Source organism: Protopterus annectens, chromosome 6.part1 (assembly GCF_019279795.1).
Source record: "Protopterus annectens isolate FY-2018-M chromosome 6.part1, PAN1.0, whole genome shotgun sequence".
Classification (NCBI taxonomy): Eukaryota; Metazoa; Chordata; order Ceratodontiformes; family Protopteridae; genus Protopterus; species Protopterus annectens.
This window is the reverse complement of record NC_056738.1, coordinates 277,799,705-277,824,449: the sequence shown is the minus strand read 5'-3', so window position 1 is coordinate 277,824,449 and position 24,745 is coordinate 277,799,705. Positions and strand designations below refer to the sequence as shown.

Sequence of the window (24,745 nt, the reverse complement as noted above, 5' to 3'; positions counted from 1 at the left end):
TATACACAACAACTGCAAAGCAGAAGCAGAATGCCCCAGGCCAGGCACCCAAAACTGAACGTTCTTCCCAAGGGCGGGAGGGTGGGAATGTAAGAACAAAGGCGAGATGAACACTCCACATGGAACGTTATGGTAAGGACATAACTTCTATATGTGATAGTGTTCAATCTCGCCGTTTGTTCTTACACATGGGTAGCGTCCCTAGCTCCTTGTTCCTGAGGAACTCACGGAAGGACGTTCTTGAGCACAGTGGAACCAAAGGTTGCCCTGTCCCTAGAAACCTTGTCTACCTTATAATGAGAAATGAATGTATGTGGCTTAGACCAAGTAGCAGCCGCACAAATAGCATCTAGTGGTAGGCGGGCTGCATGAGCCAGGGATGTATACACTGACCTTGTGGAATGTCCTCTGGGTTTGTGCAAAAGAGTTTGATTTGAAGAATCATAGACATAGATGATACAATCCGTCAACCACTTAGAAAGAGTTCTTTTGGTAACCGCTACTCCTTTCCTATTATCAGCAAAGGCTACAAAAAGTTGATCAGTTTTTCTGTGATCTTTTGTTCTATCCAAGTAAAACCTTAGCTGTCTGTGAACATCTAATTTGTGCAACATATACTCCATTTTGTTGGAGTGATTCTTGAAGAATGTGGGTAATTCAATGGACTAATTAATATTATTAATAGAACAAACTTTAGGAAGGAAGGATGAATTAGTTCGAAGAGAAACTCTGTCAGAGTGAAAGATCAAATATGGGTGCTTAATGGAGAGAGCTTGAAGTTCAGATACTCGCCTAGCGGATGTAATGGCTACCAAAAAGAGAGTCTTCCAAGACAAAAATTTCAATGGGCAAGAGGAGGCTGGTTCAAAGGGTCAACATTAATTTAGATAACAATAAATTTAGACTCCAAGGTGACGTAGGAGATCTAATTGGTGGTCTAATATGAAAAGCCCCTTTTAAAAAGGCTTTACAAAGTCTGTGAGCCATAACAGGAGCCCCACATTCTTCCACATGGAAATTAGAAATGGCAGCCAACTGAACTCTTAATGTGGCAGGAGAAGCACCCTGATGGAACAAGTCTGTTAAAAACTCTAATATTTTATTCAAAGGAGCTATAAAAGGATCCAATTGCTGTGTATTCGCCCAGAATACAAATCGCTTCCATTTACTAGAATATGTTTTAGTAGTGGAAGCTTTATGAGAAGCCACTAATATATTCTGAACTGCAGGCGAAAGAAGATCAGACCTGGCTAAGTTGGGAATTGGAGCAGCCAAGCTGCTAGATGGAGGGACAAGAGCGCGGGATGGGGAGCCCCTGATGAATGAGTCAATAGATCTGGCTCTGGGTCCAGGATCCAGGGTCCCCGGATGCAGTGTGTCATCAGGAAGGGGAACCAAATTTGACGAGGCCAGAATGGGGCAATGAGGATTATTGTCCTGTGTAGGTTTCTGGCTTTCTGGAGAAACTTTGATATCAGAGGGAAGGGAGGAAATGTGTACAGGAGTCCCGGGGGCCAATCGTGAATCAGTGCGTCCCTGGGGACTTCCCCTGGAGGGGGTAATAGGGCAAAGTAGCTCCTGCATTTGGCGTTCATTGGAGCAAACAGATCGCAGGACGGCTGGCCCCACGCGAAAAAATCTTTTCGCAACTGACTGTTTTAGGGACCACTCGTGCGGTAACAGAATTGCTCTGCTCAGCCTGTCGGCTATGGCGTTGGATGACCCGGGATGTGCGTTGCTATCAGAAAGCGACCCGTGGACTCCGCCCATTGCCAGATTCTCATGGCCTCTCTGCATAGCTGATAGGACTTGGTTCCCCCTTGCTTGTTTATGTACCAGACTACCGACATGTTGTCCGTCTGAACTGCAATAGTTCCTAGAGGAAGAAGGGGAGCAAAGTGTTGCAACGCTAGAAACACTGCCCTCAACTCTAGAACATTGATGTGCAGATTGTACTCTAAATTGGTCCATTCGCCTTGGACTGTCTGTCCCTGAAAGATGCCCCCCCACCCTATCAGGGACGCGTCCGTGGTCACCGTAACTGTAGGCGTGGGTAGCACAAATGGTCTCCCCTTGGAAAGGTTGCACGTTTGTAGCCACCAGTTTAGGTGTGTTTTGCATGTGTTCGTTATGAGAATCTCGTGTGTTAGAGGTAGTTGTTGGAACGACCACTGCGCAAACAGTAGCCATTGTAGGACTCTCATGTGCAGTCTTCCCAAGGGTATTGCTATAAGAGAAGCTGACATGAGTCCCAAAACCCTCAGTACCAGTTTTGCTGGGGATTTCCTGGACAAGAGAAGAAGACGTATGTGAGTCTGAAGTGAAAGTATCCTTTCTGGAGGAAGTCTTAGAATTAACTGATGTGTGTCTAATTCCGCTCCTATGAATAAGATACTTTGTGATGGCTGTAGTAAGGATTTTCCGAAGTTTACGGAAATTCCTAGGTGAATACACAGTTGAAGAGTATAGTCTCTGGCCTGTACTAGTTGACGCTGGGTGGTGGCAGATAGGAGCCAGTCGTCCAGATACGGAAACACCTGGAATCCTTGGCGTCTCAAGTGAGACGCTACCACTGCCATGCATTTGGTGAAGACCCTGGGGGCTGAGGTCAGACCAAAGGGCAGGGCTCGAAATTGAAAGTGACTGGCACCCAGCCGGAAGCGCAAATGATCTCTGGATGCCCTGGCCATTTTGATGTGGTAGTATGCATCCTTCAGATCTATTGAGCACATCCAGTCGTCCTTCTGTAAGAATGGAAGGATCGATTGAAGCATGACCATTCGGAACTTTTCTTTCTTGACGAAGGTATTGAGGTCGCTTAAGTCCAGAATGGGCCTCCAGTCCCCTGTTTTCTTTGGAACTAAAAAGAACCTTGAGTAAGTCCCGAATCCTTGCTGGTCCGCTGGGACTGGTTGGATGACTCTTTTTCTAGCAGCTTTGAAATTTCTACAGCTGCTGGCTCTAGATGGGGCGGTACATCTGGGAGTCTTTTCTTTGGAATGGGATGGGATAGAAAGGGTATATTGTAACCTCTGGTAACCACGCTTTTTACCCACTTGTCTGCAGTCATGTTTTGCCAGGCCTGAGGGTATAAAGCTAAGCGACCCCCGACTGCCACCAGAGCAGGACAGTCGGGCCTCCTCTCAGGAGTGCTGGAAAGGTTTACCAGGGAGTGTATCCCTGTCACCTTGATTCTGCGGACCCCCTCTGCCGCCAGGGCGGCGTCTTCCACCTCTGCCCCTCCTCTGCCTCTAGAAGGGGCATCACCCTGTGTGCCTGGGAAAGATCCTTGGGGTTTTCGAAACCACATTTTTCCACCACGTTGCCCTTTGGGGTACGGTCTGGTTGGGGTGGAAAAACGGACTCCGACAGCAGAAAGAGTCTTTCCCTCCTGCTCACACCGGGTAAGGGTCTCCTTTACTTTGGGGCCAAAGAGAGTGGCACCGTCAAATGGGGCGTTAGTAAAGGAAGACTTGAAGGCTTCCGCAAATGAACATAAGCGCATCCAGGATTGTCTGCGAAGAGCAATCGCTGAAGCTGCTGCCCTACTCGAACCTTCGGCTGCGTAAGAGATCAGCCTCATGGACGAGTTCACAATGGATGTAAGGGTATTAAGTTGCGCTGTCACTTTCTCTGAGACAGCAGCATCTGTAGTACCCTGGAGGGTATCTCCCAACTCTTTGACTAGATCCCTCTGTAGTTGTGTAAAGTGGGTCAAATAGTTCAGGGATCGCATGGAAAAAGCCGTTGAATTAAAAATGTGCTTCCCATACCTGTCCATAGTCCTAGAATCTTTATTAGGGGGATGGACAGATGAGGAAGATTCCGACATCTCCTTTTTCGTGGCCGCTGGCACCACCATAGCGTCCACTGGAACTCCTTTTGTTAAGTAAGTCTTGTCCTGGGGTGCAGTGATATACTTATTGGGTTTCCTTGGGACTGGTTCCACTGTGTCAGGAGCCTCCCACGCCCTTCAAGCAATAAGTTCCATTAATTCGTCGAAGGGCGGAGTGACCCAGGAGGAAGAAGGGCGAGCACCGAATGCCTTCAGCAAGACTGACTCATCCTCAGAAGGGGGGAGGGACTGCCAGTCACCTCTCTGTTTCAGGATCTCCAATATGTCAGAAAAAGAGACATCTTCTGAAGGTGACTTATGGGACCCTTCTGACTCATCTAAGTCAGTATCGGATGTCAAGGATTCTTGTGGAGAATCCAAGTGTCTCCTCTTACACAATCTTTTCCTAGGGACTTCTTCGTGGGGAGCATCCGAAGAAGCCTCCGAGGAAGAGGGGGCACCCTCCAGGGGTGGCTGAGACACCGTGCTCTACGCTTGGATGTGGCCGTGGGTGCAGAGGAGGATAACGGCCCTTTATGGGGAGGAGAGGTTGCTTCTACTGATGTGGTTGTCTGGGTAGACAACACCTTCCTCATCAGATCGAAAGCCCCCGGGGGCCGAGTCGAAGAATCTCCCGGTTCCGAAGAAATGGGAAGAATCCCGAAACAGGCACCGAAGGCATCGACCCGAGGACGGAGCCGAATCGATCCGCCCGAGGCCCGAGGGAAGGTCGGAACCGAACGCCGGTTCGACTCTCGGCCCCGGAACCAAGGACAGATCGTCGGCTCCGAGACTCCGGTACCGGGTCCGACGGAGTCGAGGTGAGAGGAACAGACTGAGAGAAGGACAGTTCTGGACCCGAGGGCTCCACAATCAGAAGATCAACCTCTTCCGGCTCCAAAGACTCGATAGGTCTCGGAGGAGGAATGGATGGAGACAATGGGAGGCCTTCAAGTTTCGACACCAACTGGGTGGAAACTGAAATAAGTTTGGATAGGGCCGAATGCTCCAATAACTTCTGCACCACACGATCCACATCGACATCGGAGAGCTTAGAAGAACGGGTCGAAGGAACCGAAGACGGAGCCGACCTCAATAAAGTCGAGGGAGGGAGCTCCATCACCGGTTCCAAGACTCGAGGCTCAGGAACCGACACCAGTTGAACACTCGGCCCCGAAGTCTGTGGAACCGGTGATCTAACTTTACTCGAAGAGCTCGGAGCCGATGACTTGGGCTCCGACGTCTTCGATTCCTTCGAGGATTTGGATGCCTGGTCTGAAGCATCCAGAGCCTCCTGAAAGGAAGGTTTTAACAACCCTCTGTCCATTAGTTTCCTGCGCCTATCTGTCATGACCCTCCCACTAAAAGAGTGACAAATTGAACAGTCCTCTTGTAAGTGGAGAGGGCCAAGGCAGTAGACACAGGAACTATGGTTGTCAGTGACTGACATTTTTTGGCCACACTGACAAAGCTTAAAGCCTGATTTAATTTTGTCAGACATTTTTCAGTAGAGAGAAAAGTCAAGTCCAGTATAAAAGACAAATCCAATGTAAACAAGTCAAATCCGATGGGTATGTCAGTCCGGTTGTCAAATTTAGAAGGGGTTAGTAGGCCCCGAAAACTCTAACCAGATAAATTAAATTTAACGGTGCCGAGATTCTACCTACACACACACATACACTAAGAATACCTAAAGGTACTTTCAGAACAACTTTTTCTAAAATATAACAAAAAAATAAAGTTATATCTTATCTGAAGATGCTCGAGCTAGCTCCCAGCGATGCGAACGCAGCAGCGGCAAACTAGATCTGAGGTAAAGGCAGAGGGGGATTGTGGGTATTAGATTGTCTCGAGCTTCTTCTCGATGCAGAGCTTGCAAGCGGCCGACACGGAGCCGAGGATCGGCTCCGAACCCATGTGTAAGAACAAACGGTGAGATTGAACACTATCACGTGTGATATTAACTACAGTATCAAGAAGTACTGGAAGGTAAGATAAAGGGCAAGGGAGTAAAAGGCTAACAAGTGAAACTTTTATAAAATATTTAAAAGATAAATAAAGATTTAAAACACTTATCATAACCCATCCTCAACAGAACAAAGAACCACGTCTTTAGCTGGAAACTGCAAACAAGATCTGATGGTAATTGGGGTTGGTGCATTGTGGGTAAGGGAGAAGCTCGAGAATTTTAAGTTGCCATGAAGCTTTAGCAATGGCCAAGTCGGATCCTAGGGATCAGACCCAAACCCATCAGCTGAGGACAGAATGAAAATTGACAACATCAGATCACTTCTTACTGCTAACATTGTAATCTGTGCAGTTTTAATAGCTTTTACTGTTCATAAAATATTCACATTTGTATATCTTATGCTTTTAAAGTTGACTTTTCAGAAAATGCTTTTGGCTACTACAGGTGTGCCATTCTACAACATATAGGTGTTAATTAGTTAAATACTTATAAAAAGCATTTCTACAATTAATATCTGCTGACAGTCACTGCACAGGATTAAGGCTATACACTATTAATGAGGTACTTCCTGTAGTCTAGGGTTTGATTCTCTGCTCCTGTCTCTCCTCTGAAAAAGGGACACACAACTTGGTAAGTCCACAGAAAAAAACAAATAGATTATTATATTATTCATATAACAAAGTTCCATTAAAAATAACAAAATAATTAAAGGACACTGTTGATATACAAATATAATATGAGACAGTTACACAGTGAATGTTTACTACGAAAATTGACTAATATAAAGACACATTTTTGCTGTTTTTCTGACTTTGCAAATACAAGACAATGGTAGTGATATACAACATACATTTTTCAGTTGCCCTATACTCACTTTTTTAATCAATTGTCTTCTGATAACATATTCGCATTACACTACATGAAAATCTATTACACTTTTTGTCACTGATATTGCTGTATGTGTACAACTGTTGCATTGTGACTCTTCATTTCTTCTTCACTATTATGTGATTGTGGAGTTAATATATTTAGGTAATGGGGTATGGGAGGGCAAATACCCAATGTGGGGGCCACTCTTCATTTTTTTGACAAATGCTTTGGTTGATTAATATACAACCAACAAAACATGACTTGTTAAAGATATATTCAGTTTAATATAGTGTAAGCTTTTTTGTCCCAAGTTATTTGCTTAACAGAGACTCCCTTTAGATAACACCCTTCTTTCCGTTTCTGGATCCTAGCACACCTCAAAGCCCTCATTGCCAGATGCATGATGTGACTCATCTAGGTACAGTCCATTAGAACTAAAAGCCCCTTATGCCTCAAAGTCAATATTGGTAACCTTATACAGGTAAACACATGACTGGAACTGCAACAGCAGGTAAAACAGGTGAATAAAATTATAAAACGCATTATGCTTTACAGTCAGTGTACTAAATATAATATTAAAGTTGATGTAGAAATTACAGTTTTCTTTGTAATATAAAGTCACACTTGATAATTGCCTGTTCATTTTGAATTTATTGTAGGTGCAAGTTAGATAGACATTGTTTTACATCAACCATATACTCAGGTTTTTCCAGAACTGACAAATCCATTGATTATTTATAACATTACTGTGTAAACTTTCAGACAATGTTACCATTAAATCCTTCCTCATTTTTAGGAGTAGCACAGTATTTATTTGGAGGCACAATGTCAGTTCCACGTCACAGTATGGCAGTGTTGATAAATCGAGTCTGCCTGGAACAGACTGTAACGATGTTGATTAAAGGTTAGGATGTAAAACGCAGTAATTTAGGCTTATAAGGTAGGATAGTTAGGGGTGGGGTGCGGTAGGGATGTTTTATTTTGAGGCAGAAATATGTCAGTGAAGAGGACAAGAGGTAATCTGGTGAGAGTGAGAGGATATTTTGAAGGAGGGAATTTAGCAATTTATGGTCTCTTGGTACATGCATTTAGTGAAGTATACTTCCCTGCTTGGCGCTCAAATGATCAACTTGGTTCAGGCAATGAGTTGGCGGAACGTGAAGGTGAGTATCATTTATACAGATTAGGGGAGGTAGGTGTGATTTGGTTGCCTATTTTGTAGGTCACAAAGTGGAGAAATGTGACAGTGGGGTGGCTGGGTGTCAGATGGCAGACATAAGAGGAGTAGGAACAGAGCTAACATAGGCCCTCTTATGGTTGGGTAATGGGGTTATAGGTATATTAAAAGTAAATAAATAGATTAAAAAAAAGAAAAGAAAAGAAAAAAAGAGCCGCACAGAGTCTAGTGTTGGAAGGCATTTGGAGGTTATGGTCTTTTAGCAATGTCAATGTGAAGAAACAGAAATTTGAGGTAGTTGACTGCCAACCCCTCCCAGTTTCTTCACACCTCCATGTGGATAGAAGCTATAGAAACTGGCAGGGCCACTGTAGTGAACAGTAGCTTTTGTTGGAATAACTTCTACATCTGGAAGTGGTGAGTAGCCTGTACAAGATGTTGGATGCAGCAGTGTAGGACATAAGCTCACAAAAAGGTCCTACATCCTTTGGCCAGCAGCCCGCTGATAACACATACCAGACATTAGAGTGATGGGACGTGGGCACTCAGGTGAAATGGTGACTATGATATAGAAGGGTCAAGTGGCTATGTTATGGAAGGGTCAGTTAATCAGTCTGCAGTGCAAGAGGGAGAACATGCAGGTGTGGTGGCAAGTGATTCAGCATTGTGGTCATCAGACAACTAGGGCAGCATGGAATAAGTGCTGGTAGTTGGTTTCTTCCCAGCTACTGATTTAAGATATGCCTTCTGCTCTAGTTTAGAAAGTTGCTTTTGTAGAGATCAGAATGGAAGGACTTCTACATGTAAAGTGAGGCCACAGAAATTGCTGAAAGGAGTAAGTTTTAAGAAGTTTCTGATTCAGAGAAGATGAAATCCCTGAGTTTAGTTAAAACTGCAGGAAGTGTAATGATGCCACTTCACTCATCTGAATGTTGTGGAGTACCTGGCTAGCTCGAGACAGATGTGATGAAGGTGAAGTAAATTGCTTGCTTGCTGCTATTACTACTAGAGTTTTTTTCCTGGGTCATTTGGTTGTGGGTGGAATACAAGGAGAACAGAAGGGTATTCTGGGTCATTACAGATGCAGTTTCAGCCATATGGTGGGTGCTATTCATTTTTGAATGGAGGGGCCAAATATGGCATAGTCGGGAAAGTGATTAAGAAATTTTGCATGCATTTAATTTCAGCTGCTGTCAGTTAAGAGTAGTGGAGTTATAGTAAGTCCAATCATCAAATATACTGGAAGGTTTCTGGCAATTCATGAATCCTGACATCACTAGTTGGTACTCAGAAGAGGCAGCTGGTGAGCCTACCAATGCCGCAGGAGAGAGAATGCTGTTAACTTACATGTCGACAGCAATCAACCATAGTCCTTGCTCCTGGTAGTACAAGTAATGCATGCAAGGATGTGTAGAATGTCTGAGCATGAACTGGGGCTGAGGAGACACACAAGGAAGGATTTCAGGAACACAACTGCTCTTTGGACTGCTGCAGAATTATTGGTTTGGTGTCTGTTACTGTAAATCTGAGGCATTTTTTTAACTGAGATATGCATCATAAGCAAGAACAAGCAGATATGAGGCTGGGATCCTGGACAGAGTTTCATTTGTAACATTAGGTGTACAAGCAGCTGGTATAAAGATAGAAAATGAGCCGCAGAGGTCACAGTATAATTTGATTTTCCAGTTGGGTACTCCAATGTTGCTGTTGTCAGTATTATGTGACAGCTATGTTTACCACTGGTGTGTGTCCATACTGGGGAGATTCTTTATACAAGTCAATTCAGCATGTTCCATATTGGCAATCCTGATGGAGCATGCCTGCTGGCATTTTATATATGAAAAAATATACAGAAACCTAATGCAGGTTTAATGCCAAGTATAGGCAGTCACAGAAGGTGGTTAGGTTTTCTGGGTTTGGCAAGCTGATGTAGAAAGTGCTAGCTGCTTCTAGGTTTTAGGGTACAATATGCCAAAGATGATACAGGGTTCCTGGAGGGAATAAGGCAATGTAAAGGTTGATGAACCCATGGGTAGCACCAGTGCTGGAGGAGGAGTTGGGGTTGCATTTCCCTGCAGCTGACCTGTCTCCAGTAGGGAATATGGTGGAGAGCTGCTCATGGGTATAGGATGGTAGAATAAAACACAGCAGGAGAGAGGTTGCTGTGGGGGGGGGGGGGGGGCAGTGATGAGTCAGCAGCAATAAATAGCTCCTGTGATAACAATTTCTTTAGTGGGTGGGTCTCTGGTCTGTGTCAGTTAGAAAGGTAACAAAACAAAAATAGAGCAGGTTATTTTGAAATGGAAGAAGAGAATAGAGGGAAATTGTGATTCAAGGGTCTGAGGTCTGGATGGGGATAGGGAGATGGGGCAACATTTGGATACTAATTTACTGTTCTCTCATTTTCTCTTTCAGCATTGTAAATATCAAGGAATTGAAGATGAAGTCGAATGAAATTCAAGTACAGACAGTTTGTTCTTCCAGGTATCAAATACCACCCACTCTAAAAGTCATAAACATATCAGGGTGGCAGCCAGCATGCCAAAGACAGAAGCACCACAGAGGTGAGAAGAGTGCATGGCAGAGAAAGGAGTCCACCATTGATGTCTCAGTGATGCTATAGCCCACTGCAGGTAATATACTTGATGATTCTGGGGTGAATATTGTTGGCAATAACCATTTAGAAGTTGAGCATTTAATAAGTTTGCTCCAGGACCCACAAGGAAAGTAGGCTGAGATGTCAGGATCAGTTAAAAGGGGGCAATGTGGGGTAAGGTCATTTAAGATGCAAAGAGCAGTTAGGCAATCCACTGGTCAAGCATTGGTATTGGTGTGGGGGCTCCAACTGAAGACAGATTAGTACAGTTTCTGTTGGAGCAGGTAGGCTGTGAAATTGAGGCAAGGCAAATTAGCGATTCACAAGCTGTCACAAGTTGGTGGGCCTCTAGTGTAGCTGAGATGGTTAGGAGAAGGTCATGTTTATCATGACACATGCCAGATTCCATGAGGCAAAAGATTTGGAAGGGAATTTCTTGATTAACTAGATGCAGACAGAGCATAGAGGATGCAGAAGCACAGGCTCCATCTTCTTGGGATGACAGTAGCATTGGTGCCCTTGGGGAAAAGGCAGCTACGTAAGTTGAGGACCAAGACATGGGATAACTAGGTACTGAGTTTTTTTTTTCCTATGGCAGTAATAATGGAAAATGCCACTTCACCAGGACCTTCTACTACTGGTGTATTTTTTGACAATAAAGGAAGCTTTTAGACTGGGAAGGAAGGTGCTTGGGCATTGTAGAACAGAGCATGTGTATGTACCTTTAAGAAGCATTTCCAGATGTAAGCACATGCATATAAATAGTTAGCATGTGCAGGCAGCAGTGCCATTTTGAGAGAACAGCCAGAGTGTTAGTATGTATGAGAGTGGTAGTCAGTCTGTTTGTAAGTTTATTTAAGTTAGAAAGCCTCATTCCTGATGTGTTTGTGTGTAATAAAGCTGCTTGAACTGAACCCACGAATGTTCGTCTGTTTTACCTTGACCAGACGAGAGACATGGTGTCAGAACTGGGATTAAGACAGCAACTTCTTCAAGCCATGAGGTGCAGAGTTCAAGGTGAAAGCAGATTGAACATGTCGAGTGAAACAGAGCTCAGACAAAAAAAAAAAAAAAAGGTAAGAAACGAACTTAAGGTAATGAAAGCTGCACAAATTATTTATTTGGTAAAGGAAATGAAACAGTATTTCTAAGGCAAAAAATGCATTATTAATCAAATGAGTACCACAAAGTGTATTATTAATCAAACAAAAGGCACAAAATACATTATTAGTCAAACAAGATGTTCGAAACTACGACAGTTGATAAAACTAGCAGAGATATTCATATGGGGCTCAGAATTACCTTTGGTTTGCATAACGGGCATGTTTAAAGTAAAACGTGCATAAGAAAAGTATAATGAGAATAATAAGAGATTAGAAGGGCATAACAAGTACAATAAAAGGGCAAATTAAGCTTAGAGCAAAGCAACGGCATGTTTTTAGTAAAAGACCATGTTTGGGCGCAAACTACTATTTTGCATTGACCAAAGTCATTCAAAGCCTAACTAGAGTTGTTTGAAGTATCTCAGAGTGTAGAACCAAAAAGGCAAAGGCAAACCACGAAATATGAAGAATCTGGCAGATTGGGTTCCAACAAACACAAGTCCAAACACGAATATGTAAAACACAAGTATTTAATGTAGAAACAGATATAAAATATGTAAGCGCTTTCATTTAGAACAGAGTAAACTTCATCAGATAATAGTGTAGAATAAAGCAAGCATTTAAATAATACACATAAGCATCTCATTGGGCACAGGAAAAACTAGCTGTTAATGAACTAAAAAATTAACTCTTTAAGCTTAAAATTCGTATTCTTAAATATATGTTAAAAATGCAATGTTATGTAAAAAATTATATTTAAATCAAAAAACCTAACTCAATGGAATACTGTTTTAATACACTAGAATTCTAATTATTCCACTTTTAGTATTAAATATTTATAAAATCGTTGCTGAACAAGTTTATCAAAAACAAAGAACAAAACATCTTCATGGCCTGGTATTAATGACAGGACTTCCATCACTCCTGTCTTAAAGCTTAAGGCCCTAGAAAGACCGAAAATTGCATGAAGAAAATTAATATGTTTTGTTCTTTGTTTTTGATAAACTAGTTCAGCAATGATTTTATAAATATTTAATACTAAAAGTGGAATAATCAGAATTAGAGTTAGGTTTTTTGATTTAAATATAATTTTTTCCATAACATTGCATTTTTAACATATATTTAAGAGTACGAATTTTAAGATTAAAGGGTTAATTTTTTAGTTCATTAACAGCTAGTTTTTCCTGTGCCCAATCAGATGCTTATGCGTATTATTTAAATGCTTGCTTTATTCTACACTTTTGTCTGAAGTTTACACTGTTATAAAAACGAAAGCGCTTACATATTTTATATCTGTTTCTGGATTAAATACTTGTGTTTTACATATTTGTGTTTGGACTTGTGCTTGTTGGAACTTAATTTGCCAGATTCTTCATATTTTGTATCTCAGAGTGTGCAAAGTGTTTGCAGTCTGTGTGCTTTATTACTGTGCAATTGCTTCAAAAAGTTTGCTGTGTGCAAAGTACAGTTATACTGCAAAGTACAGCCATTTTGAAAAGTTTCTTGTGCTGTTTGCATTTATTCACAGAGTGCCGCCATTTCAAAGCGCATCTTACAATGTACAGAGTCGTTTCACAAAGTACAGACATTTTGAAGTATTTTTTACACTGATGAGTAGTTTCATAAGGTATAGTGGTTTTAAAAAGTGTTCCAAATAACAAAAACTGGCAAGACCTGGAAGCTTGACAAAAACAAAAACACAAAAATTGTCAAACGGTGCAGAGAACTGAAACCAGAAACCTTGGTGTAATAAACTTTTAATTGCCGCTTTCATAACAACTTCTTCAGAAATACAAAGTAAATACCACACAACATTTATACACACTAGTAACCAATAAAAATTTGTTACCCAGTAAAACAATTAGATACTTGATTACTTGATTAAAAACAATTAGTTCTTAAAGAACTAAGTTTATGTTCCTTCAAAAAGCATTTAATATTAATAGTTTCATTTAAACCTGGATACACATCAGCTCTTAGCCTGAGCTGCCATTCTACCTCCCTTATTTCAATTTGATTTTTATACTCACCCCCTCTAAGATCTTCTGGGAGATAAGTACTCCAAAACTAAATTTCTTAAAATTATTACATATGATGGAATGCCTATAAAGTGCATTGTTTGTCTCTTTAGTTTTCACAGTATATAAATGTTCTCTAATCCTTTTGAAAAAAATGCCTAGTGGTCATCCCAACATAAAAACAAGTACACCCTGAACACAAAGCAATATATTACCCCCACAGTGTTGCAGCAATATCTCCCATGAACCTTAATAGTATACGGTAAGTGCTGCAAACTAATGTATGGACCCTCATGAATGAATCTACAAACATTAAATCCATAACATTTATAGGTCCCCAAAGATTTGTTACTAGTAGGAGGTAAAATTTTGTTCCCATCACTGTTTTCTAAAACAGACTTGAAACATTTTCCTTTTTTATAAACAAATTTCAGTCTAGCACCTAAAACGTGTCCTAGTTCTTGACTGCCTGAAAAAAATCTCCAATTGTTCTGTGCAATATTTCTTGTGCTGAAACTATCCAATGATATCTCTAAACAGTAAAAAGGAACATTGCAGCATTTTCTAACATTGTTAGTAACATCATTTTGAGTCTTAAAACCTGCCTTAAGTATAGGCATAAAATTCACACTTCTTTTACTAATTATTTCCTTTGCCGAAGATTCAATAACATTATTTGGATACCCCCTATCTTTAAATAAAGAAGTAATAAATTCAACTTCACATAAAAAAAAAATCTTCATGTTTATATAAGTGAAGTACAAATAAACTGCCCCCTTGGAATATTCTTTTTCATAAACATGGGGTGATTGCTTGTATATGGAAGATAACCATAAGATAATGTAGATTTTTCTATAAATATGACTAACAAATTCAGAACTATCCTTACACCATTTTAGTTGTACATCAAGAAAAGTAACACTATGTCCACAATTCCCCTCAGTAAATTTAAGAAAGGAAGTGCTTGTATTAAGTGAATTCATAAAATCACCAGAGTTGACGTCTTTCTTAATGATATAGAAAAGATAGTCAATAAAACATCTATAAAAAAGACAACCCCTTTGTATCCTGGGATATTTATCATTTCTCTTTCCCACCAACCCAAGACTAAATTGGCATAAGTGGGGGCTACAGTTCCCACCATAGCTATGCCTTTAATCTACTTATATTTTTTATTAAAAAGAAAACAACTGTTAGTTAATAAACAACCTAATAAAAGACCATATAAATTAATGTCCTTATTAACAACAGCAGTATATTTGCTAAAATAGGACCTAATAAACTCCAAACCCTCTTTATCAGGAATTGAGGTGAATAAAGCAGTAATATCAACTATCAGTATGTAACAATCCTGAGCCGAGTACAAATTGCCTAAACTAAAAGTTCTAATTTGATCTGAAAAGTCCCATGAATCCCTAATGAAAGATGGTAAAACTTACATAATAGGATTAAATACAGAATCTAAATATATAAAGGTACCATCAGTAATGCTACCAGAAGTGGAGACAATGGGTCTGATGGAGGGATCCACTACATTTTTGTGGCTCTTTGGTATACCAAATAGAACACAAATTTTAGGTTTTTCAATCATCGTGAAGTTGTACAATTCAATAGTAATGTCAGCATTCATTAAACAATCATACAACACATACTTGATGTACTTATAACTGTCATGTACTTCCTTTAAAGACACTACCTGGCATTGATCTGGATGATTTAACATGACTTCCATAATCTGATGGTATCGTTCGGCGTTCATTATCACAACCCCCCCCTCCCTTGTCAGCTATATCTCAATCCCTTTCAATTCTGTATAACATTTTTACATGCTTTATTTGAAAGACATTTCCTTATCTCATCCTCACATACATTTTCAAAAATAACTATACTGTAAAGGTGGATTAAAGGAAGACAGTTTAAACAATCCTTCCCTTACATCATTGTCTTTCATTAAATAATGTAAATTAATTTTCCTTGTAAAAACTTCAGTTCAAAAATACTTCGGCACATTTGACCTATAACTAGGTATAAAAGCAAACCCCAATCTTAGTACCTTTTCATGGTGTTCATTTAGACAAAAATTAAATAAATTATATATTTTTACATTGCTGTTAGAAACAGAATCAACACTCACATCATTCACAATGTTAGTACAGTCCATCAATATTTTCTTCTTTTGGTTCTCCAACCTCTGTTCTGTCCTGAGAACTTGTGCTGCTCTTTCCTGTACCCATTTTTTAAGGGATTTCCACCAATGACCATAGAAATATCTTCATTTGCCAGCCAAAACGGTAGTTCAGGGACTTGCAACTCCAAAATGCGCCATATTAGGGCTCGCACCTCGCCAGTCACCTGCTTCGTAAACATTAGATGACGTCATCAAACTACTGTCCTCTTTAGTGTGATTGGAGTCGAAATTTAAGGTAGCACTCCCTTTCCCAGCTTCACCAACAGTCTCAATGGCATTCCTATGGTTCAGACTGCCCTTAAAGACGTGGTATATACAGTCTGGGTTCTATATGCAGCCAGATCCCTTAAAATTTTCTTTTGTTTTCTGGCCACCAAGGTTTTTTCAAATCGATCTAACCCCAGAAAGATTTGTTCATAACTGAACTACAGTTCCTGCTGCAGAGTAAAATAACTTATAAGTTTGGTTTCTTTTTGTTTAAGCGAGACCTGTAGTTGCTCCATAAGACTACAGTTGTTGCTAATTAACCTATTGAGCAAGTCCAGCCCCACTTTGTTGAAAAAAGAGACTAATTCAACAAAAAAGGGATCTCAAGCATGTACACCATTGGGTAATTTAAATACCCTTAGTCCTTTAGGTACAATTTCCTTCTGAATACAATACTCAAAGTATTTGTTTTCAATAGCCAGAGCCCTATACTTTCTTAGTCCCCTCTCAACATTAGCTGTTAAAGTAGCTGCTTTGTTATGAATCACACCATTATCTGTATTTAACTCAATAGAGCTAAAAGGTTCAAAGTTCAAACAAGTTGCAGAATGCACATCCATATAAGATGGTTTACCATTATGGGGTATAGCTCTCAGTTTCTCTCCACTGGAAAAAGTACTTTCCACCGAATCAACAGAGACATTTCTCTTCCTAGTATAGGACCTCAAACACTTTGTTAGAACATCGATAATTTTTTTTTCATTTCCTTATAGCTGGAAATCATCTCTTGTATAGGCTTGTCTTGGCTCCCAGGAACAGAATATGTGGACATATTTATCAAGGTTTCATCACCTGCACCAGCCTCAGGAACCAGATAATCCAAAAAAACAACCAAATAACAAAACCTGGCAAGACCAGGAAACTTGACAAAAACAAAAACCAAAAACACAAAAATTGTCAAAAAGTGCAGAGAACTGAAACCAGAAACCTTAGCGTAATAAACTTTTAATTGCCACTTTCATAACCACTTCTTCACAAATACAAACAAGTAAAAAAACACACATTTACATATACTAATAACCAATAAAAATTCATTATCCAGTAAAACAATTATTAGATAACTGATTAAAAACAATTAGTTCTTAAAAAAATGCTTTATGAAGGAACGTAAACTTATTATGCTAAGGTTTCTGGTTTTGCTTCTCTGCACCGTTTGACAATTTTTGTGTTTTTGATTTTAAAGTGTTCTTGTGCTAGAAAGACTTGTTTGGCAAAGTGCAGTTATTTCAAAAAGTTTGTTGTGCTATTGGGCATAATTACAAGCACTGGCATATATTTTTATGTGTGTACAGGTTCATAGGTGTGTACTAGGCTAATGGCCCTGGAGTCTTTACAAGCCTAGCCCATAGGATTAACCTGGCATTGTGCCACCCAACCTTAGTTCCCAGTGCCTCTGTTGAGTAGAGCCAGTGGAGTGATCCCCAGGGTGAATTTTCTATTTCCCATCCAATCATCAAGATTTCTCTTGAAAAGGGCCAGTGAGGTGCTCTGTTTGACATATATGGGAAGTCTATTCCACAGCACGGGCAGTCGATGGCTTATGAACCTGTGCCTCCAGCATGTTCTGTTGATTGTGGTAATGAGATTGAGGTCTCTGGAGCGTGTGGTGCACAGGGATTGGGATTTCTTTAGATGCAGCATTTCTAACTGAGCTGGGTCAGACATGGCTTTGTAAGTCAAACAGAGATCGCTACTAAGACAGAAAATAGTTGGAGTCTTTTGAGTCTATCCATATAGGATAAGTGTTTAAGGCCTACAATCCTCTTTGTAAGGTACTTTTATGACCTCTCCAGTTGTTGCAGGTATCTAGTGAGGTACATGCCAAATGGGGCACTGTACTCAATGACTGGCCTAATGATGGAAGAGTAGAGGGAGACAATGACCTCTTTCTTTCTGGATGCAAAACCCTTAGTAATGAGATGTGCCACATAGAAGGACTTTCTGACCACAGTGGCAATGTGGTGGTCAAAAGAGAGGTTGCTGTCAACCTGTGTTCCCAGATCTCTTACTACACCTTCTGTGTTCAATGGACTACCACTGATGTGGTAATTCATGGGAACCGGGTTTTTTTCCAAAGGGAATGACAACATATTTTTTGGCATTGAGCTTAAGGTCATGGTTCTGACACCAGTCGCTGGTCTCAGTGAGGCCTTTTTGTAGGATGTCAATATCACTTGGGGAGTTAGTAGCTCCCAACTTGCAATCATCTGCAAACTTTGTTAGCCAGAGAGGACCAGGACAAAACCCTGAGAGACTCCACTCGTGACTGTTCGGCAGTCTGACTTGGAGTCAGCTACTTTCACACCATGGGTTCTGTGAGCCAGTTTGCAACCCACCTAGTGATATAGGGGTTGATGCCAGAGTTTTTGTGTGATTTCTGAGTGGGGAATGGTATCAAAGACCTTGGCCAGATCAAGATAGGCTGTATGAACCACCTTGCCTTCATCCACAGCTCTAGTGACAGGCTCAAAGAAGTCGACCAAGTTAAGCAGGCATGATCTACCCTTCACAAAACAAACTGTGTGGGAGCCAGAGTTTGGAGATTCCCTATATCCTTGTTTATTCGGTCAATGATGATGCATTCTATAGCTTTGTATATCAGACTCATCAGGCTAATGGGGCGATAGTTCCCAGGATCTGTAGTCACTCCTCCTTTGTGGAGAGGGATGACTGTAACAGTGTGCCATTCGATAGACACAAAGCTTGAGGTGAGGCTGTGATTGAACAGTGCACACAGGTGAGGTGCCAGTTCACTATGTAGTTCATGTAGAACACATCCAGGGATATTGTCAGGTCCCATATTCTTGGCCTTGGACAGTGCTGTTTTCACCTGTGCAGCAGTAATACTGGGTGCCTGGCAATCTACTGGTATTGTGATTAGTCTTTTTGGGGGGGGTAAAGTTGGCACTGAATCTGTCACCAATATATTGGTAATATCTGTTGGCATGGTATAGGAGGTACCATTGTGCAGTAGCTCAGAGCAAATCTGGGTATTGCCGTGGAGATTCTTTATATAACTATAGAAGGCCTTGTGGTTGTCTTTACTATCTGCTGCAATTCTGTTTTCATAGCTAGCTTTAGAGGATTTGATGAGAAATCTCAACTTTTTGTTGAGGCTGATAAGGGAGTTTTTCCAGTCTTGGGACTTCACCTTATTCCACATCAGTTTCCTCCTTCTGTTGTAGTGTTTATTTATGGCAGGGGACCACCAGATTGACTTCCTTTTTTTGGAGGAGAGCATCTTGGCTCCATTGGGTATGGCGAGATCCATGCATTTGTGTACTTGTTCGTACAGTGATTTGGTGTATGATTCGGTGGTCATGCAACTATTGTCTATTTGCATGGGTGCCGTGAAGTCAGCCACCTCTGTTTTTAGGAGACCAAAGTTAGCTTTGGAGAAGTTTTTCATGGTGGTTACCTTTGCGGGTGGGGTGGGAGGGATGTTGATTTCCAAGGTAATTAGTTTGTGGTTAGATCTAACCAGGGAGGAGTTGACTACTGGTGTAGTGCAACAGTCGCCCATGTTAGTAATGACCAGGTCAAGGATGTTGCTACCTATAGTGGGGGTAAGAATGAGCTGGTCCAGGGCATTGGAATTAATGCATTCCAGGAAACGTTGGACAAATGGATTGGTACATGAGTAGTTTTCCCAGTTAATGGAGGGGTAGTTGAAGTTGCCCAGTATGAGAGTGAAAGGTTGGACCCTAATATTCTCCAGGTTGCTTAGGTACATGGTGTGTGAGTCTTGGGACATGGTTGGGGTCCTATAACACGCTAAGACCTTTCTTTCTTACCCAATGTTAGCTGCAACTGAAGCATATCTGAAGCATTATGTTGGGATACCAATCTGGAGGTGTGCGCATCCTTTATGAATATGGAAACACCACCGCCTTTATAGCTTCGGTCCAAGTTCTGGGGCCGAAAGGTGTGGAATGAGTTATAGCCTGGTAGTGCAGGGGTGCTTGGTGTTGCCTTGAACCAGGTGTCTGTTAACAGCACAAATGTTGATGTTCTCCATTTTAAGGAGTGCTTCGAGCATGTGAATTTTGAGATTTAGACTTCTAGCATTGAGCAGCATGACCCTCAGACTTAATTTGTTTGTAGCTGTTACAGTGGTAATTTGGTCTATTGAACACCACCTAAAAAAGGCACTATAGGGGTGGCAATAGCCTTGGCCAGTATCCGGAAGCCCAGGGGTGACAGGTGCATGCCATCTCTGGTAATGCATCGAGGTCTGTCAATCATGTCATTCCAGGCAGACAGATACTGGATCCCCTTAGAATGACACTAGAAACTTAGCCAATTGTTGAAATCATTTAGTTATGTACTTACCATAACTTTAGATGTTTGGGATCCATCTCGCCTACATTCTGTACTGATGGGCTCGGAGCCGATCCCTCGGCTCCGACTCGGCACGCTATGCTATAGAGCGAAGCCTCTTATTGGCTGAGCTATTTCTTATCCCAGGATGCACCACCACTAATCCCCCAGATCTTGTTTGTCCGCATTCATGCACACATACACAACTTGTTTATATAACATTGCCAGATGTTTCAAGATGAAACAACAGGATTCGGACCTTCTGATATCCTCTGATCTCCAAGGAAGGGGGAAGGAGGGTGGGTTATTGGGAATGTAGGCGAGATGGATCCCAAACATCTAAAGTTATGGTAAGTACATAACTAAAAGATGTTATGTGATCCTATCTTGCCTACATTCTGTACTGATGGGACAGCGTCCCTAGCACCTAAATCCTGGGTGGCTCACTGGAAAACACTCCTGAGCACTGTGGAACCAAATGAAGCTCGTCCCCTAAATGCCACATCCAATTTGTAGTGAGAAATGAAAGTGTGTGGGGAGGACCACGTAGCCGCAGCACAAATGTCACTAATGGCAAGCTTAGAATGGAATGCTATTGAAGTAGCCATAGCTCTTGTAGAATGAGCTTTGACAGAGGTCGTAAGCTCTTTATTAGAAGAGGAATAAGCTTGAGTAATACAGTCCCTGATCCATTTGGCAATAGTGACCTTTGTGACGGCTTTGCCCAATTTATTATCCGAAAAGGATACAAACAATTGATCTGTTTTCCTTGTTTGTTTGGTCCTATCTAAATAAAAACGCAATTGCCTGTGGACATCTAATGTGTGGAATATGTATTTCGCTTTGTTTGAGTACTTTGGAAAGAAGACTGGAAGTTCTAATGACTGTTGTAGGCAAAAACTGGAACAAACCTTAGGGACAAAGGATGGATTTGGCCTGAGAGATACTCTATCTTTGTGAAAAACCAAGTACGGAGGTTTTACAGACAAAGCTTGAAGCTCTGAAACCCTTCTGGCAGAAGTAATCGCAACCAGAAAGGCAGTTTTCCATGATAGAAATTTTAAATCACATGTTGCTGCCGGTTCGAAGGGGGAGGAAGTTAAGGCACGTAACACCACATCGAGATCCCATAGAGGAGCAGGATGAGAAATTGGAGGTCGTAAAAGCGCAGCACCTTTCATGAAGGTCTTACACAATCTGTTGCTCATTAAAGGTGGGTTTATGGACTCGTGAAAATTGGAAATAGCTGCCAATTGAACCTTGATGGTAGAGACTGAAGAGCCTTGATTGAAAAGGGAAGTTAGAAATTTCAGGACTTCTGATACGGGAATAGTGATGGGATCCAGACCCCGGAGTTGAGCCCAAATAGCAAATCTCTTCCATTTGCTAGAATACAGTTTCTTAGTAGCAGACTTGTGGGCCGAAGATAAGATGTGTACAACTTCCGGGTCTAAGGTATGATTCCTGACTATAGTCGGAAGAGGAGGAGCCAAGCCGTCAATTTCAAGGTGTGTAGGGACTGGTGGAGTAGTCCCGACTGATGAACCAATAGGTCTGGGATCTGATCCAGGAACCATGGACCTTCCAGTGCATATTTCCGAAGATAGGGGAACCATACCTGATGAGGCCAGTAAGGAGCAACTAAGATCATTTTGCTCCCCAAGTGAGACGCCTTTTGGATCACTCTGGGAAGGAGGGGAACTGGGGGAAAAGCATATATCAAGCCGGTGGGACACAGATGGGCTAGTGCGTCCATAGGGCTCTCCCCCGGAGCCAGGGTGAGGGAGAAGAACTTTTTGCACTTCGCATTCAGCGGGGTTGCGAAGAGGTCGCAACAAGGAATTCCCCATTTGCTGAAAATCTGATTTGCAACCGTAATGTTCAGAGACCACTCGTGTGGAGAGAGGATAGTTCTGCTCAGTCTGTCGGCTATCACATTGGACTTGCCAGGGATATGAGTCACCACTAGAAAACGTTTGGTCGACACTGCCCATTCCCAAACTCTCATGGCCTCTCTGCAAAGGGGGTAGGATCTGGTCCCTCCCTGCTTGTTCAGGTACCAGACAACTGACATGTTGTTGGAGTGAACGGCAATTACGCCCTGAGGGAGGTAATCGTGAAGGGCTTGTAGGGACAGAAGCACCGCCCTCATTTCTAAGATGTTGATATGAAGTAGGGTCTCTTCAGAATGCCATTTGCCTTGGACTGACCTGCCCAAGGAATGCCCCCCCCCACCCCATCTGGGAGGCGTCCGTAGTCAAAGTGGCCACAGGAGGAGGTGGAACAAAGGGTCGTCCCTGATCCAGATTGGAGGGCACCAGCCACCAGTGAAGGTCCCGTTTGCAGGTTTCCGTGATCCATATGAGGTGACTGAGAGGGAGATCCTGAAAGGACCACTGAGTTGAAAGAAGCCACTGGAGAATTCTCATGTGCAACCTTGCTAGGGGAACTAGAAGAACCGTGGCGGACATAGATCCCAATAGCTGCAGGACCATTCTGGCTGGGGCTTTGGATCTGGGAAGTAAGGCTCGAACTTGAGCCTGTATGGTTTGTATCCTTTCTGTAGGTAGATAGCCCCGCATTCGGTTTGAGTCTATCTCTACTCCGATGAATCTTATGCGTTGAGATGGCAGCAACACAGACTTTGGCCAATTGAAGGTGATTCCAAGGGAAGTGCCCAGTGATATCGTGGCTTGTAGGCTCCACAATAGTAGATGCTTGGAGGTGGCAGTTAGGAGCCAGTCGTCTAGATACGGAAACACCTGGAATCCTAGACTTCTCAGGTGAGCAGTCACGACCGCCAAACATTTGGTGAACACCCTGGGGACTGTGGAGAGACCAAAGGGCAGCGCGCAGAACTGAAAATGACTGTCTCCTAGGCTGAAGCGCAGATGTCTCCTGGACGCTTGATGTACCATGATATGGTAATAAGCATCCTTGAGATCTATGGAGCACATCCAAACACCTTTCTCCAGCAGTGGGAGAATGGATTGTAGGGTGACCATTCGGAACTTGGACTTTTTGACTGAATGGTTTAGAATGCTGAGATCCAAAATGGGCCTCAAGTCCCCGGTCTTTTTTGGCACCAAAAAGAATCTTGAGTAAGTCCCTAATCCGATCTGGTCTGCGGGGACCGGTTGGATGACTCCTTTTTGAAGCAGCTTTAAAACTTCTGAGGCTGCAATTTCCCATTGACTGGGTGGCGGGTCCGGGATTTTTTTGGACTGAGGTGGGGAGTGAGAAAAGGGGATGGCGTAACCTCCGGCGATAATTCGAAGCACCCATCGGTCCTGAGTGATACCTTCCCAGGCTTTTAGGTGCCTCGAAAAACGACCCCCAACTGGCTCCGGAGCTGCACAGTCGGGCAATCCCTCAGGGACTGTGAAAGGCTGAAGAGCCACGAAAGGACTCGCGGTCTCCAGTGTTGTGGGGGCCTCTGCCGCCTCTGGGACGGCGTCTTCCAGAAGAATTTCCCCCTCCTCTGCCTCTAGAACGGGGATCATCCTGCTGTGAGGGATAAGACTTCTGAGATCTACGGAACCACATTTTCCCTCCTCTTTTAGCCTTGGGGTAAGGCCGAAAGGGAGTGGAAAACCGTGCCCCTACGGCAGTCAAAGTCTTACCTTCTTGCTCGCAGCGGGTCAATGTGTCCTTTACCTTGGGTCCAAACAAAGAGGACCCATCAAAGGGGGCGTCTGCAAAGGAAGACTTAAAGGCCTCCGCAAAATGACACAGGCGGAGCCAGGCTTGCCTCCGTAGAGCAATGCCTATACCCGCCGCTCTACTCACCCCTTCGGCCGCATAAGAAATGAGCCTCATGGACGAGTTTGATATGGATGACAGCGTAGCCAAATGAGAGCCAACTGTCTGGGCCAGCTGCTCAGGCAGGTTACCCAAGAGGGTATCTGAAAGTTCCTTAATCAGATCCCTCTGAAATCTGGTAAAGTGCATTAGATAGTTCAGGGACCTTAAAGTAAAGGCTGCTGAACTTAGGGTGCGCTTAACGTACCGATCCATGCTCCTAGACTCCTTATTAGGAGGATGGACGGACGTCGAAGCCTCTGCTACATCTTGCTGGGTAGCAGATGCCACCACCAAGGCATCTACATCCACACCTTTCGTCAAAAACTCCTTTTCTGGGGGTGCTGACAGGAACTTATTTGGACGAGCAGGCACCGGTTCCACAGAGTCTGGGTGTTCCCATGCCCTTCGACAGATCAAATCTAGGAGCTCGTCGAAGGGCGGAGACACCCAGGAGGCGGAGGGCTGAGCCCCGAAGGCCTTAAGGAACACCGACTCGTCAGCCGAAGGGGGTTTGGATTGCCAGCTGCCTCGTTGTTTAAGGGCTTCCAGGATGTCTGCAAAGGAGACATCATCTGAGGACGACTTAGGGGACCCCTCT

The 24,745-nt window shown here is 42.6% G+C and overlaps 1 protein-coding gene across 1 annotated transcript in view; it reads right to left on the bottom strand.

The window, feature by feature from the left end:
* Positions 1 to 24,745, bottom strand: part of LOC122805511 — a 2,681,670-nt gene that overhangs the window by 2,309,754 nt on the left and 347,171 nt on the right. The window lies entirely within an intron of this gene.